Source organism: Homalodisca vitripennis, unplaced genomic scaffold, assembly GCF_021130785.1.
Source record: "Homalodisca vitripennis isolate AUS2020 unplaced genomic scaffold, UT_GWSS_2.1 ScUCBcl_4927;HRSCAF=11379, whole genome shotgun sequence".
Lineage (NCBI taxonomy): Eukaryota > Metazoa > Arthropoda > Insecta > Hemiptera > Cicadellidae > Homalodisca > Homalodisca vitripennis.
The window spans coordinates 1269-14144 of NW_025781044.1; the positions used below are offsets into that span (position 1 = coordinate 1269).

The 12876-nt window shown below is 38.6% G+C and overlaps 1 pseudogene; it reads right to left on the reverse strand.

Moving 5' to 3' along the window:
* Positions 1–6790: 6790 nt before the first annotated feature.
* LOC124373153 overlaps positions 6791–12876 on the reverse strand; it is a 37258-nt pseudogene continuing 31172 nt past the window's right edge.

A 12876-nucleotide genomic window follows, 5' to 3' on the forward strand; every position in this document is an offset into this window, starting at 1 on the left:
TGTCCACCGAAGCTTTCCTTGGTGCTCTCACTCGCTACTTCGTTTCTCGTCGTGGCCTGTGCACAGACCTTTATAGTGACTGTGGCACAAACTTCGTAGGTGCTAAAAATGCCCTACACAAAATCCTCACGGCTGACCAGCGCAAAGCCCAAGACTTTGCTGCTGACAGTTCAATTAGATTTCCACTTCCACCCTCCTGCTGCTCCCCATCAAGGTGGAATTTGGGAAAGTGCCATCAAGAGTGCTAAACACCATTTAAAACGTGTCATGGGACTCCACATACTAACTTTGTCTCAATTCATGACGCTCACAAGTCAGGTTGAAGCGATGCTCAACTCCCGCCCGCTCACCGCTCTCTCCAGTGATCCCAGCGACCTTCTCCCATTGACGCCTGGACACTTCTTGATCGGCTCTCCTTTGGTTTCCGTGCCTGAAGAGAACTTGCTGGACATAACCACGAACCGCCTTTCTCACTGGCAGCTGGTTCAAGCGCTGCACCAATGTATCTGGAAGCGTTGGCAGCGAGAATATCTCCAGACTCTTCAGCAGCGCCTCAAGTGGAGCACTCCTTCCCGCAACCTCCAACCTGGAGACCTCGTCCTGGTGCATCAGGATACTCCCGCTCTCTCTTGGCCCCTTACACGGGTCACTGATGTCACTCCAGGACAAGATGGTACAGTTCGAGTGGTACATCTCAAGACCTCAAGTGGAACTCTCACTTGTCCAGCAGTGAAGGTGTTTCTCTTACCTCATCTCTACAATTAATTAACTGTCTCTCTACCACCGCCTATAACCTTTGTAATTTGAGCCTATGTTGCTCTTTCTCTCATTGAATCCCAAGGTGATTCAAGGCGGCCGGTATGTTAAGTATTATTGCGTTAAATAACTTGTTTTTTATTGCCTAATATGAAAAGGCTACTTTTATTGAACAATAATTATGTATATACTTTTTGGGCAATTTATACTCTATATTTGCCTTTATTTTACTAAACTGTATATACTGCATTAATTCTATATCTCTTTCTGCGGCCTAGTGTCTACAATACCATTCCTTACTGGATTAAAATATTCACGTACAGTGACAGACCAATGAACCATTGTTTCACGAATCAGCTGTTTACTGTTACACTCACCAACCAATCACAACGGTTGACTTATCAAGGCTCCGTGTTGTTGCTCACCTTGCAAGCGACAGCACGCTTGACCAGTACACTAAAAAATCCCGCCTGGGGCACGTACACTCTCAGCCCACTGCTGACCATACTTTACTCAACACGTGACTTTATGCCCCATGTGTTTACTCTCTCATCTAAATATTAGTTTTTATCTCTATTTGTTGCACATTTACATTAACATTAAAGTCAGTGCTCTGGACTGGCAATCCCTACCAGAACGTCTCTGCTCCCGGACACCCGCGTCTACCGTGCTCTACAGGACTGGCCACAGTGTTATGAACTATTCGTTTGCGGTCGTATTGTGCGTGAGTGAATCCGTGAAGGACATCTTCCGTCTTCACGCCTGCCTACAAGACAGCAGCCTATTTCCACACTTCCTGATCACAACCTGGCCCTCAACAACAGCAGACTACGGTTACCCCTCATGGAAAACAAAGTTAACTGTTTATTTTCTGCACTTTATTTGAATATGCACTGTTCATAAACTCATTATGTGTAACCTGGTGAACTCTTGTTAAAAATTAGTGTGCTCGGCGTCTCTTTACGGCCTCCCTAGTGTGAAGTCCTTCTTAATCGAGCCTCTAAAATCTTATTTCACGGTTTCTCCATAACCAAAATCCATTCTTTTCAGATGGATTTGGGTTTTTACATGCAATTCTAACACTTTTATTCTTGGCGTTATTTTTATATACTTAACTCTTTAGCTGCGAGGAGCACAAAAAGTTTCAGATACATACTTTTCAACAATTTATTAAAATTGCATGTTTTACCTTTTGCAAACAATAAAATTTAGCTCAAGAGTGTATTTTTTTTAATGAAATGTTAAAAAGCTCTTACAATTTCACTAATACTTAATATTATACAAACATAATTATTTACACTAAACATTCTGTAATTGACAATTTTTTTTTCTCTAACGGTTTTTAAGATATCGATTACATATAAATCACATAAGAATTTTTCGATCACCAAGAACTGGTGAAAGGAATGCTGAAAGAAGTTGAAACTTATTAAAAAAAATTAATTCTATAAATCTCAGCTAAACTCATTCATTGGTCAGTTTGATACACCATTTCGTTTCAATAGGGCGGCCGTTCAAACTTTTTATCTGAGGACATAATTAAAAAACCCAACATCTTCCTGGAACAAAAGCCAGTTGAACAATTTAGCACAATTTGTTTTAAATGAATTGAAAGTCCTAAAACTAAGTTTGGTATTTGATTAAAATATTTAGGAGCAAGGTATTGGAAAGAATGACTAAACATTTCGTTAATAACAGAACATGTCAGCATTTGATCCCCCAAATAGTACTGATATATAATCGGGTTCTTGATATGATGAAAAGTTTTATCACACAGAACATTTCTTCACATTGAGCTTCATGCTGTTCAGGCTACACCAATCCTCAATTGCGATTAAATCCTCCCGGAGGAATAAACAGTTCAACCGAGATCCAACCCCCTGAAACTAACTTTACTTTGTCTGCAAACAGAAGATGACTACTTCTCAGCCTCATTCCAATATTGGTTAATAAAAATTATAAAGAGCAGTGAACCCAAGTGAGACCCCTGGGGAACTCCAGATGTTATCCCGAGAAACTCATGAGAAAGACATCCCATAAATTTGATCACAAGTCTCCCCCGATTGTTATAAATAGCTAGTAAACCAGTTGAACGAAGGGCCAACTATACCATAGGCTTCAAGTTTAGGACAATAAATGCTTGTAACTCACTCTGTCAAATGCCTTAGAAAAATCCACATATATAACGTCAAGGTTTTCTTACTACTAAAGGTTTTTATAGCTTCTTAATGAAGGATCACAAGGTTGCTGACTGTAGATCTTCCAGATGTAAACCCATGTTGGGTAGGGTTTCAGTAAGTTCCTACAAAAGAGGGTTGATCTTGATTATAATAAGTTTTTCAAATAACTTTGCCATTGCTGTTTGGATTACCACTGGTCTGAAGTTAACGCCTTTTTTCGTTCCAGACTTGTATATAGGAACCACATACCCAGTCATCAGTACATATGGAAAAAACCTGTTCTGAGGGACTCCTTGAAAAGAAAAGTCAAAGGACTACATAACAAAACTCCACAGTACTTTAAAACCGTTGGAGGTATCATATCTGAGCCACTACTCTTGGAACTATCAAGCTCTCCCATTGTTTTAAAACTTCATCATCAGTGAATGAAAGTTGACGAAGGGTAAAACAAGAGTTGTATCTGTACTCTCCAACAGGATCTGAAGTGGAAGAAAACACAGATGAGAAGAAGTTAGCATAGAAATCACATATCTCCTGAGGATCAGGATGAGGAGTTTCCATCATAAGTCATCACAGTTGGAATTGGTTCCTATCTATTGGTGTTCCTAACCAAGCTCCAGAATATTTTTATATTATCTAATATACTCTCATGCTCATACTCAACATAATTATTATAGCAGGCTTTAGACAGTAAATGACAATGACTTCTTATTCTAGAAAAGTACAGATAAGTACAGTGATCAAGTGACTGTTTATAAAGTTTGTGCAATCTCTTCTTCTCAATGACAAGATTTATTAATTCGGTTAGAAAACTAACAGGGAAACCTAGAACATTTAATCTCTTACTAGGAATGAGAGAAAAAATTTATGATTTGAGAGATTTGCAAAACATTCCAAATAATTCATTAGTCTCTGAAATTCTGAAAAATTGGGAGGACACCAAGATAAAAAATATACAATGTATCAAGTATATGTCTCCAGGAGAGTTCACTTCTGGTTCATTTATACCTTTCGATTTAACCTACACTGAGTATAGTAAAGCCTGCCACTTAAATAAGGACAATTTTATGGATGTCTAGGAGTGGCACATCATTAACCGTAAATGTCTAGATATTGCGGTGCAAGGGTTGATCAATGGTCTAGTCTACTGCGGGAGATGGACTGTGTTAAATGCAGTCTTAAGCTAGACTAGACATACAGGGTTTGTCCGGAAAGTAATAGGACTGATTTTCTTTCGCCGAGACTGTACTTCAGAGCGTGTGCGCACCAACTGGATTCGGTAGAGGGCGTTCCTAGCTAACGAACAAGCGGCTGGTCAGTTGTCTCCCGAGCACCTGAAGAGTCAGGATAGGCATTTTCCACGTGACGTGTTTCTGTAAGTGGTGCAAGCCGAAAATGCAGCGTTAGTTAGAGAAGAGGTACACGATTAGATTCAGTGTGAAACTCGGTAAATCTGCGATAGAGACATTTGATATAATCAAGCAGGCTTAACCAGATGTGGCTTTAGCAAGAATTGGTGTGTTTCGGTGGCACCAGGCCTTTTTGGAGGGCCAGTAAGAGGTCGCTGATGAAGACCGTGCTGGAAGACCTTCGACTTCGACAAACACCGACAATGTGACTCGTGTGCGCAAAGTTTTGAATTCAGACCGTCGACTAAGTATTCGTTTAATTGCCCAGATGTTACATTTACTGAAATCTGTGGTTCATGATATTGTGACGGAGCATTTGAACATGCGCAAAGTGTGTGCGAAGATGGCCCTAAAAGTGCTCACTGGCGACCAGAAATTGTGGATCACCACGCCTTTCTTGTGAACAGCTACCTGACCAAGGCTGGCATCCCAACTCTTCCACAGCCGCCCTACAGCCCAGATGTGGCCCCCCCAGACTTTTTTTGTTTCCTCGCCTGAAAAGGCAAGCATTTTTGAGACGACAGAGGGGATCCAAGCAGCTTGCACCGCGGCTCTCAAGGCTATTCCGGAGAATGCCTTCTGTGATGCCTTCATTGCTTGGAAATCGCGCTGGCAGCGCTGCATCGACGCAGAAGGAGCCTATTTTGAACATTTTTAAAGAATTGTAACGATTTGCTCAATAATTGTTTTTTAATCAACTCAGTCCTATTACTTTCCGGACAAACCCTGTAGCACATAGCAAAGCGTGCTAGCTCTACCCGCTTTGACTGGAAAGGCTGGTACAGAGCTGGCCTCCTCTTACTTGTTCTATGTATATCTTGTTAATAAGTAAACGTAAATATCCTGTCCTGGACTAATTGTAATGAAAGGTTTCTCAGCTTCTTGTAAAGAAAAACAAAAAAAAAATGTTAATGTTATATTGAATTTAAAATATTTTTATATTTAAGGATAAAAAATTCAAGGCACATAAAGAATTAAATCCAAATTATTATTTTTTAAAATTTTATTCTTTAACTATAAATATTTATAAAATATTTAAAGTTTCTTTAAACATTAGCATTTTGATATTTTACAATTACAATTACTATTAACAATTTGTATAAATTTTAAGACAGGAGTATAACTTTTGAAACTTATCTTGACAGAATAGAGAATCAGTGTTGTCTTATTTTTATTTATTGCCCAGGGTCATGTTTGCTACGGTAGTCTAGCAGTTTGTACCTTCAAAATGAACAGGTGCCAGCCGCAGTAAATTAACAAAACCTTGAACTCTGTATTAGAAATTAAACATTTGTAATAGCGATTTACAAATTTACAAGCAAACGATAATTCAAAACTTTAAGAGCTCCATTTAACGTGATCAAAGAGACTCTTTTGAACCACTCGGTAAAAAGTAAAAGTTAAGATGGTCATTTAATAAACAAGTTTTAATATGGGTCTAAAATCTCAATACCTATCTTATATGAAAATTTGATCTTAATTGGGGGATCTCAAGTTTCTGAGTTATGAAATTTTAAATTTGTAATTGGGTTGAAGACCTCCACTAACCCCTGACATCTTGCCTGGTCCGTTTGTCTTATGTCCCATCCAGGACAAAACTACTTGTTTCTGTACTTTTTGACCCTATAGTAAAGTGATTCACTTTACTAACTAAATTATGTGTAAACAGTAGTTGCAACGCAACGACTCGATCTACTATAATTTTGCGGAACAAACAACCGCCTCTCCCCCCCCCCCCCCATCTGTGGCTCTGTAAACAGGTTAACCTCTGATACAAGGGAATGTGACCGAACATTCGAGATCCCTGAGAATAACAAAAGGGATAATAGATGGATAGCATCATTGGAAAGAGAGCGCTCAGTGGGTAGGGTTTGCTCCTTTGATCTGGCCCACTCCGCCTCTCCTTACATTAACGGTGAGTTGGCACTGTGACCTTACACTACTTGTAGCTGTTCTTTTCTTCTGCACGTCTGTCCTCTCTAGTAAGTTCTCTAATTTAAATGTTTTTGAAACAAGAATAACCATATAAGCAGTAGTAGCAACGCAGCGAATGAGTTGAGCTCCAGAAGTGAACTTGTTAAGAGACAGAATTAATTGGTAATACTCAAGATTGTGACAGTTGGAATTGTGTTAATAATTATTGACTGTGTCAGTATTAAATAGACTCATAACTGATAGACAATATAATCACTAGTGTTATTGCCATAGTATAAATTAGTGACAGTTTTATAAACAAATAGTTTGTTTAAAGCGAGATTAGTTTTAAGTTTGTAGATATTATATTTATATTTATTTTTAAGATAAATAAATATTTAGTGGATTCAATATTCACAGAGTGTTGCTTTTAAACTAACCCTTAAAACTAAATTTCAGCTCAAATACAAAACAACTTAATACACAAGCACATTATTTGCAAACAAAAACTAGGGTGAATAATAATAATAATGTGTTTTAAATAGTGCTTTATTGTGAAAATTTGCTATCTAAAAGTGAAAAATAATACTGCTTATATTTAACAAATAAAATATAATATATCACAAGTTGAGTATCACTGGACAGTCAGGTGCTGTTAATGGACGGATGTGTTAAATATATGGATAATAGAGAGCTAAGTAAGCTCTAGGCTGGCACATCAGCAGATGTCTGGGGAACAGTTCTGCAGAATGGACAATAGCCGTGTTGCAAGATCTTCATTTCCAAGTCATCAGTGTGAAACACCTATACGGATCACCTAGTTAGTTACAGGTTAAATTAAAAATATACATAACATTATAAACCTTAATATCTTCACAGCTGGTATATGCTAATTGAGACAAACTTCTCGCACTGTGCTTGTGCGCCATAAGGCACCTGCAGCAGTCAATATGTGAACTACAGTGCAGTAATTATCTACCTATAATAAATGAAGTTAACACCTTCCCTGCTGGTATATACTAAGTGAGACCAACTTCCCGCACTGTGCTTGTGCGCCATAAGGCACCTGCAGCAATCAGTATGTGAACTACTGTGCAATAATTATCTACCTATAATAAATGTAGTTAACACCTTCCCTGCTGGTCTATACTAAGTGAGACCAACTTCTCGCACTGTGCTTGTGCGCCATAAGGCACCTGCAGCAGTCAATATGTGAACTACTGTGCAATAATTATCTACCTATAATAAATGTAGTTAACACCTTCCCTGCTGGTCTATACTAAGTGAGACCAACTTCTCGCACTGTGCTTGTGCGCCATAAGGCACCTGCAGCAGTCAATATGTGAACTACTGTGCAATAATTATCTACCTATAATAAATGTAGTTAACACCTTCCCTGCTGGTCTATACTGAGTGTGACCAACTACTTGTACTGTAAGTCTGTGCCATAAAGCATCTGCCACAGTCAATATGTGAACTACTGTACAATAATTATCTACCTATAATAAATGTAGTTAACACCTTCCCTGCTGGTCTATACTGAGTGTGACCAACTACTTGTACTGTGCTTGTGCGCCATAAGGCACCTGCAGCAGTCAATATGTGAACTACTGTACAATAATTATCTACCTATAATAAATGTAGTTAACACCTTCCCTGCAGGTCTATACTGAGTGTGACCAACTACTCGTACTGTGCTTGTGCGCCATAAGGCACCTGCAGCACAATATGTGAACTACTGTACAATAATTATCTACCTATAATAAATGTAGTTAACACCTTCCCTGCAGGTCTATACTGAGTGTGACCAACTACTTGTACTGTGCTTGTGCGCCATAAGGCACCTGCAGCAGTCAATATGTGAACTACTGTACAATAATTATCTACCTATAATAAATGTAGTTAACACCTTCCCTGCTGGTCTATACTGAGTGTGACCAACTACTTGTACTGTGCTTGTGCGCCATAAGGCACCTGCAGCAGTCAATATGTGAACTACTGTACAATAATTATCTACCTATAATAAATGTAGTTAACACCTTCCCTGCTGGTCTATACTAAGTGAGACCAACTTCTCGCACTGTGCTTGTGCGCCATAAGGCACCTGCAGCAGTCAATATGTGAACTATTGTACAATAATTATCTACCTATAATAAATGTAGTTAACACCTTCCCTGCAGGTCTATACTGAGTGTGACCAACTTCTCGCACTGTGCTTGTGCGCCATAAGGCACCTGCAGCAGTCAATATGTGAACTACTGTACAATAATTATCTACCTATAATAAATGTAGTTAACACCTTCCCTGCTGGTCTATACTAAGTGAGACCAACTTCTCGCACTGTGCTTGTGCGCCATAAGGCACCTGCAGCAGTCAATATGTGAACTACTGTACAATAATTATCTACCTATAATAAATGTAGTTAACACCTTCCCTGCAGGTCTATACTGAGTGTGACCAACTACTTGTACTGTGCTTTGTGCGCCATAAGGCACCTGCAGCAGTCAATATGTGAACTACTGTACAATAATTATCTACCTATAATAAATGTAGTTAACACCTTCCCTGCTGGTCTATACTAAGTGAGACCAACTTCTCGCACTGTGCTTGTGCGCCATAAGGCACCTGCAGCACAATATGTGAACTACTGTACAATAATTATCTACCTATAATAAATGTAGTTAACACCTTCCCTGCTGGTCTATACTAAGTGAGACCAACTTCTCGCACTGTGCTTGTGCGCCATAAGGCACCTGCAGCACAATATGTGAACTACTGTACAATAATTATCTACCTATAATAAATGTAGTTAACACCTTCCCTGCAGGTCTATACTGAGTGTGGACCAACTACTTGTACTGTGCTTGTGCGCCATAAGGCACCTGCAGCAGTCAATATGTGAACTACTGTACAATAATTATCTACCTATAATAAATGTAGTTAACACCTTCCCTGCTGGTCTATACTGAGTGTGACCAACTACTTGTACTGTGCTTGTGCGCCATAAGGCACCTGCAGCAGTCAATATGTGAACTACTGTACAATAATTATCTACCTATAATAAATGTAGTTAACACCTTCCCTGCTGGTCTTATACTAAGTGAGACCAACTTCTCGCACTGTGCTTGTGCGCCATAAGGCACCTGCAGCAGTCAATATGTGAACTATTGTACAATAATTATCTACCTATAATAAATGTAGTTAACACCTTCCCTGCAGGTCTATACTGAGTGTGACCAACTTCTCGCACTGTGCTTATGCGCCATAAGGCACCTGCAGCAGTCAATATGTGAACTACTGTACAATAATTATCTACCTATAATAAATGTAGTTAAACACCTTCCCTGCTGGTCTATACTAAGTGAGACCAACTTCTCGCACTGTGCTTGTGCGCCATAAGGCACCTGCAGCAGTCAATATGTGAACTACTGTGCAATAATTATCTACCTATAATAAATGTAGTTAACACCTTCCCTGCTGGTCTATACTGATTGTGACCAACTACTTGTACTGTGCTTGTGCGCCATAAGGCACCTGCAGCAGTCAATATGTGAACTACTGTACAATAATTATCTACCTATAATAAATGTAGTTAACACCTTCCCTGCTGGTCTATACTAAGTGAGACCAACTTCTCGCACTGTGCTTGTGCGCCATAAGGCACCTGCAGCACAATATGTGAACTACTGTACAATAATTATCTACCTATAATAAATGTAGTTAACACCTTCCCTGCTGGTCTATACTAAGTGAGACCAACTTCTCGCACTGTGCTTGTGCGCCATAAGGCACCTGCAGCAGTCAATATGTGAACTACTGTACAATAATTATCTACCTATAATAAATGTAGTTAACACACCTTCCCTGCAGGTCTATACTGAGTGTGACCAACTACTTGTACTGTGCTTGTGCGCCATAAGGCACCTGCAGCAGTCAATATGTGAACTACTGTACAATAATTATCTACCTATAATAAATGTAGTTAACACCTTCCCTGCTGGTCTATACTAAGTGAGACCAACTTCTCGCACTGTGCTTGTGCGCCATAAGGCACCTGCAGCACAATATGTGAACTACTGTACAATAATTATCTACCTATAATAAATGTAGTTAACACCTTCCCTGCTGGTCTATACTAAGTGAGACCAACTTCTCGCACTGTGCTTGTGCGCCATAAGGCACCTGCAGCACAATATGTGAACTACTGTACAATAATTATCTACCTATAATAATTGTAGTTAACACCTTCCCTGCAGGTCTATACTGAGTGTGACCAACTACTTGTACTGTGCTTGTGCGCCATAAGGCACCTGCAGCAGTCAATATGTGAACTACTGTACAATAATTATCTACCTATAATAAATGTAGTTAACACCTTCCCTGCTGGTCTATACTGAGTGTGACCAACTACTTGTACTGTGCTTGTGCGCCATAAGGCACCTGCAGCAGTCAATATGTGAACTACTGTACAATAATTATCTACCTATAATAAATGTAGTTAACACCTTCCCTGCTGGTCTATACTAAGTGAGACCAACTTCTCGCACTGTGCTTGTGCGCCATAAGGCACCTGCAGCAGTCAATATGTGAACTACTGTACAATAATTATCTACCTATAATAAATGTAGTTAACACCTTCCCTGCAGGTCTATACTGAGTGTGACCAACTTCTCACACTGTGCTTGTGCGCCATAAGGCACCTGCAGCAGTCAATATGTGAACTACTGTACAATAATTATCTACCTATAATAAATGTAGTTAACACCTTCCCTGCTGGTCTATACTAAGTGAGACCAACTTCTCGCACTGTGCTTGTGCGCCATAAGGCACCTGCAGCACAATATGTGAACTACTGTGCAATAATTATCTACCTATAATAAATGTAGTTAACACCTTCCCTGCTGGTCTATACTGAGTGTGACCAACTACTTGTACTGTAAGTCTGTGCCATAAAGCATCTGCCACAGTCAATATGTGAACTACTGTACAATAATTATCTACCTATAATAAATGTAGTTAAACACCTTCCCTGCTGGTCTATACTGAGTGTGACCAACTACTTGTACTGTAAGTCTGTGCCATAAAGCATCTGCCACAGTCAACGTGTTAAATGTATAGACCGGGTAAACCTAAATACAGGAAGATAGAGGCAGTTGTAGGGAATTAGGGTTCAAACAGCGATGGGAAGATTATTCTTATAAATTTCAGTAGTTTGTTTGTTTGCCATAATTTTTTATAATGTTAAAGTCATTATGCACTAATAATCAAAATAATGAGAGGACATTTAAACAACTCTAAATGCATATAGAATGGGTACACAGTCATGTCCAGGAATATGTTTGGTCACTAAAAATTTTCCTACAGCACAATTATTTTGTGGTAAATTTTTACCACACCTACTGTACACCTACTTTTTAATACCAATAATATTTTTTATATAATTTAAATTAAAAACAAAACAAGATGTAGTAAATATTTATTATTCCATCAATAAGTGTAAGATTCAAAACCTATAAAAAATTTACTCAAAACTTTAGATCAGAGGTTCAGCAAATTAAAACCTAAAGAAATATAAAATTAAATATAAAAATCTATTTTTACCCATGTTATATAATGTTTACCACCTGCAATGTACATTTGGTAACAGTTATCTCTTTCTTTGATCATGACTGGTCCTTATTTATTCACACACGTACAGATGGCTATTCTTGTATAAAACCCTTTATAAAAGACTAAGTCGTACTAAAATGAATATCTCCTAGAAACATTGATTTTGTTTAAAACAAGTTAAATATAAAATTGAATGCAATGAATACTTTTAACACACACAGTAAGAGGCATGGTAATGAATTCATAAAGTGATTAATAAATTTTACAACAATATGGTATGGTACTTGGGGAGTACCTGAAATGTCTACGCTGTAACCAACCTTATTGCATGATGTACAGACAGATATTTGTAACTCGGGGAGCAGATTGCGGTAGAACTGGTAGCGGAGGGGAGGAGGCCATCGACACACCACCACAGTACTGGGCTCCATAGCCTGCAGTGTAGAGCGGTTCACCAACACAGGCTCAAACTGCTCTACTTCTGACTGAAATATACAAATAATACAAATTCAATAAACAAAATATCTACTATGCAATAATATACATACAGAGTGCTATTGGATTCAGACACTCAGAAATTCAGATTTTATAGATAGATATAGAAGGCCACTGAAATGAAAGCAGCACAAGTCTACTAATGTTGGCTCACAAATGTTGATTGCACCTTTTAAATAATGACAACACCCCTATAGCTGTGAAACATATCAAAGTTAATTTTTATAATATTTAACTACTAAACTACGACATGCATGCATGCACTTTGACGAGAAAAGCCATTTGTTTCACGTGAGTTTATCATTCTAAAATGCTATAAGAATGTCACGTTTAGGAACAAGGAACACTGAAGATAGCACTGAGATTCTGCACCCAGTAGATTACACAATTAGAATATTAACAGAATAGGCACTGCTATTGGGATCTATGACATGTATATTATTGGAAAATGTTGTAGACAATGATGTTGGAAACATAGAACTGCACTAACTACAGCACAAGCACATTGTTAG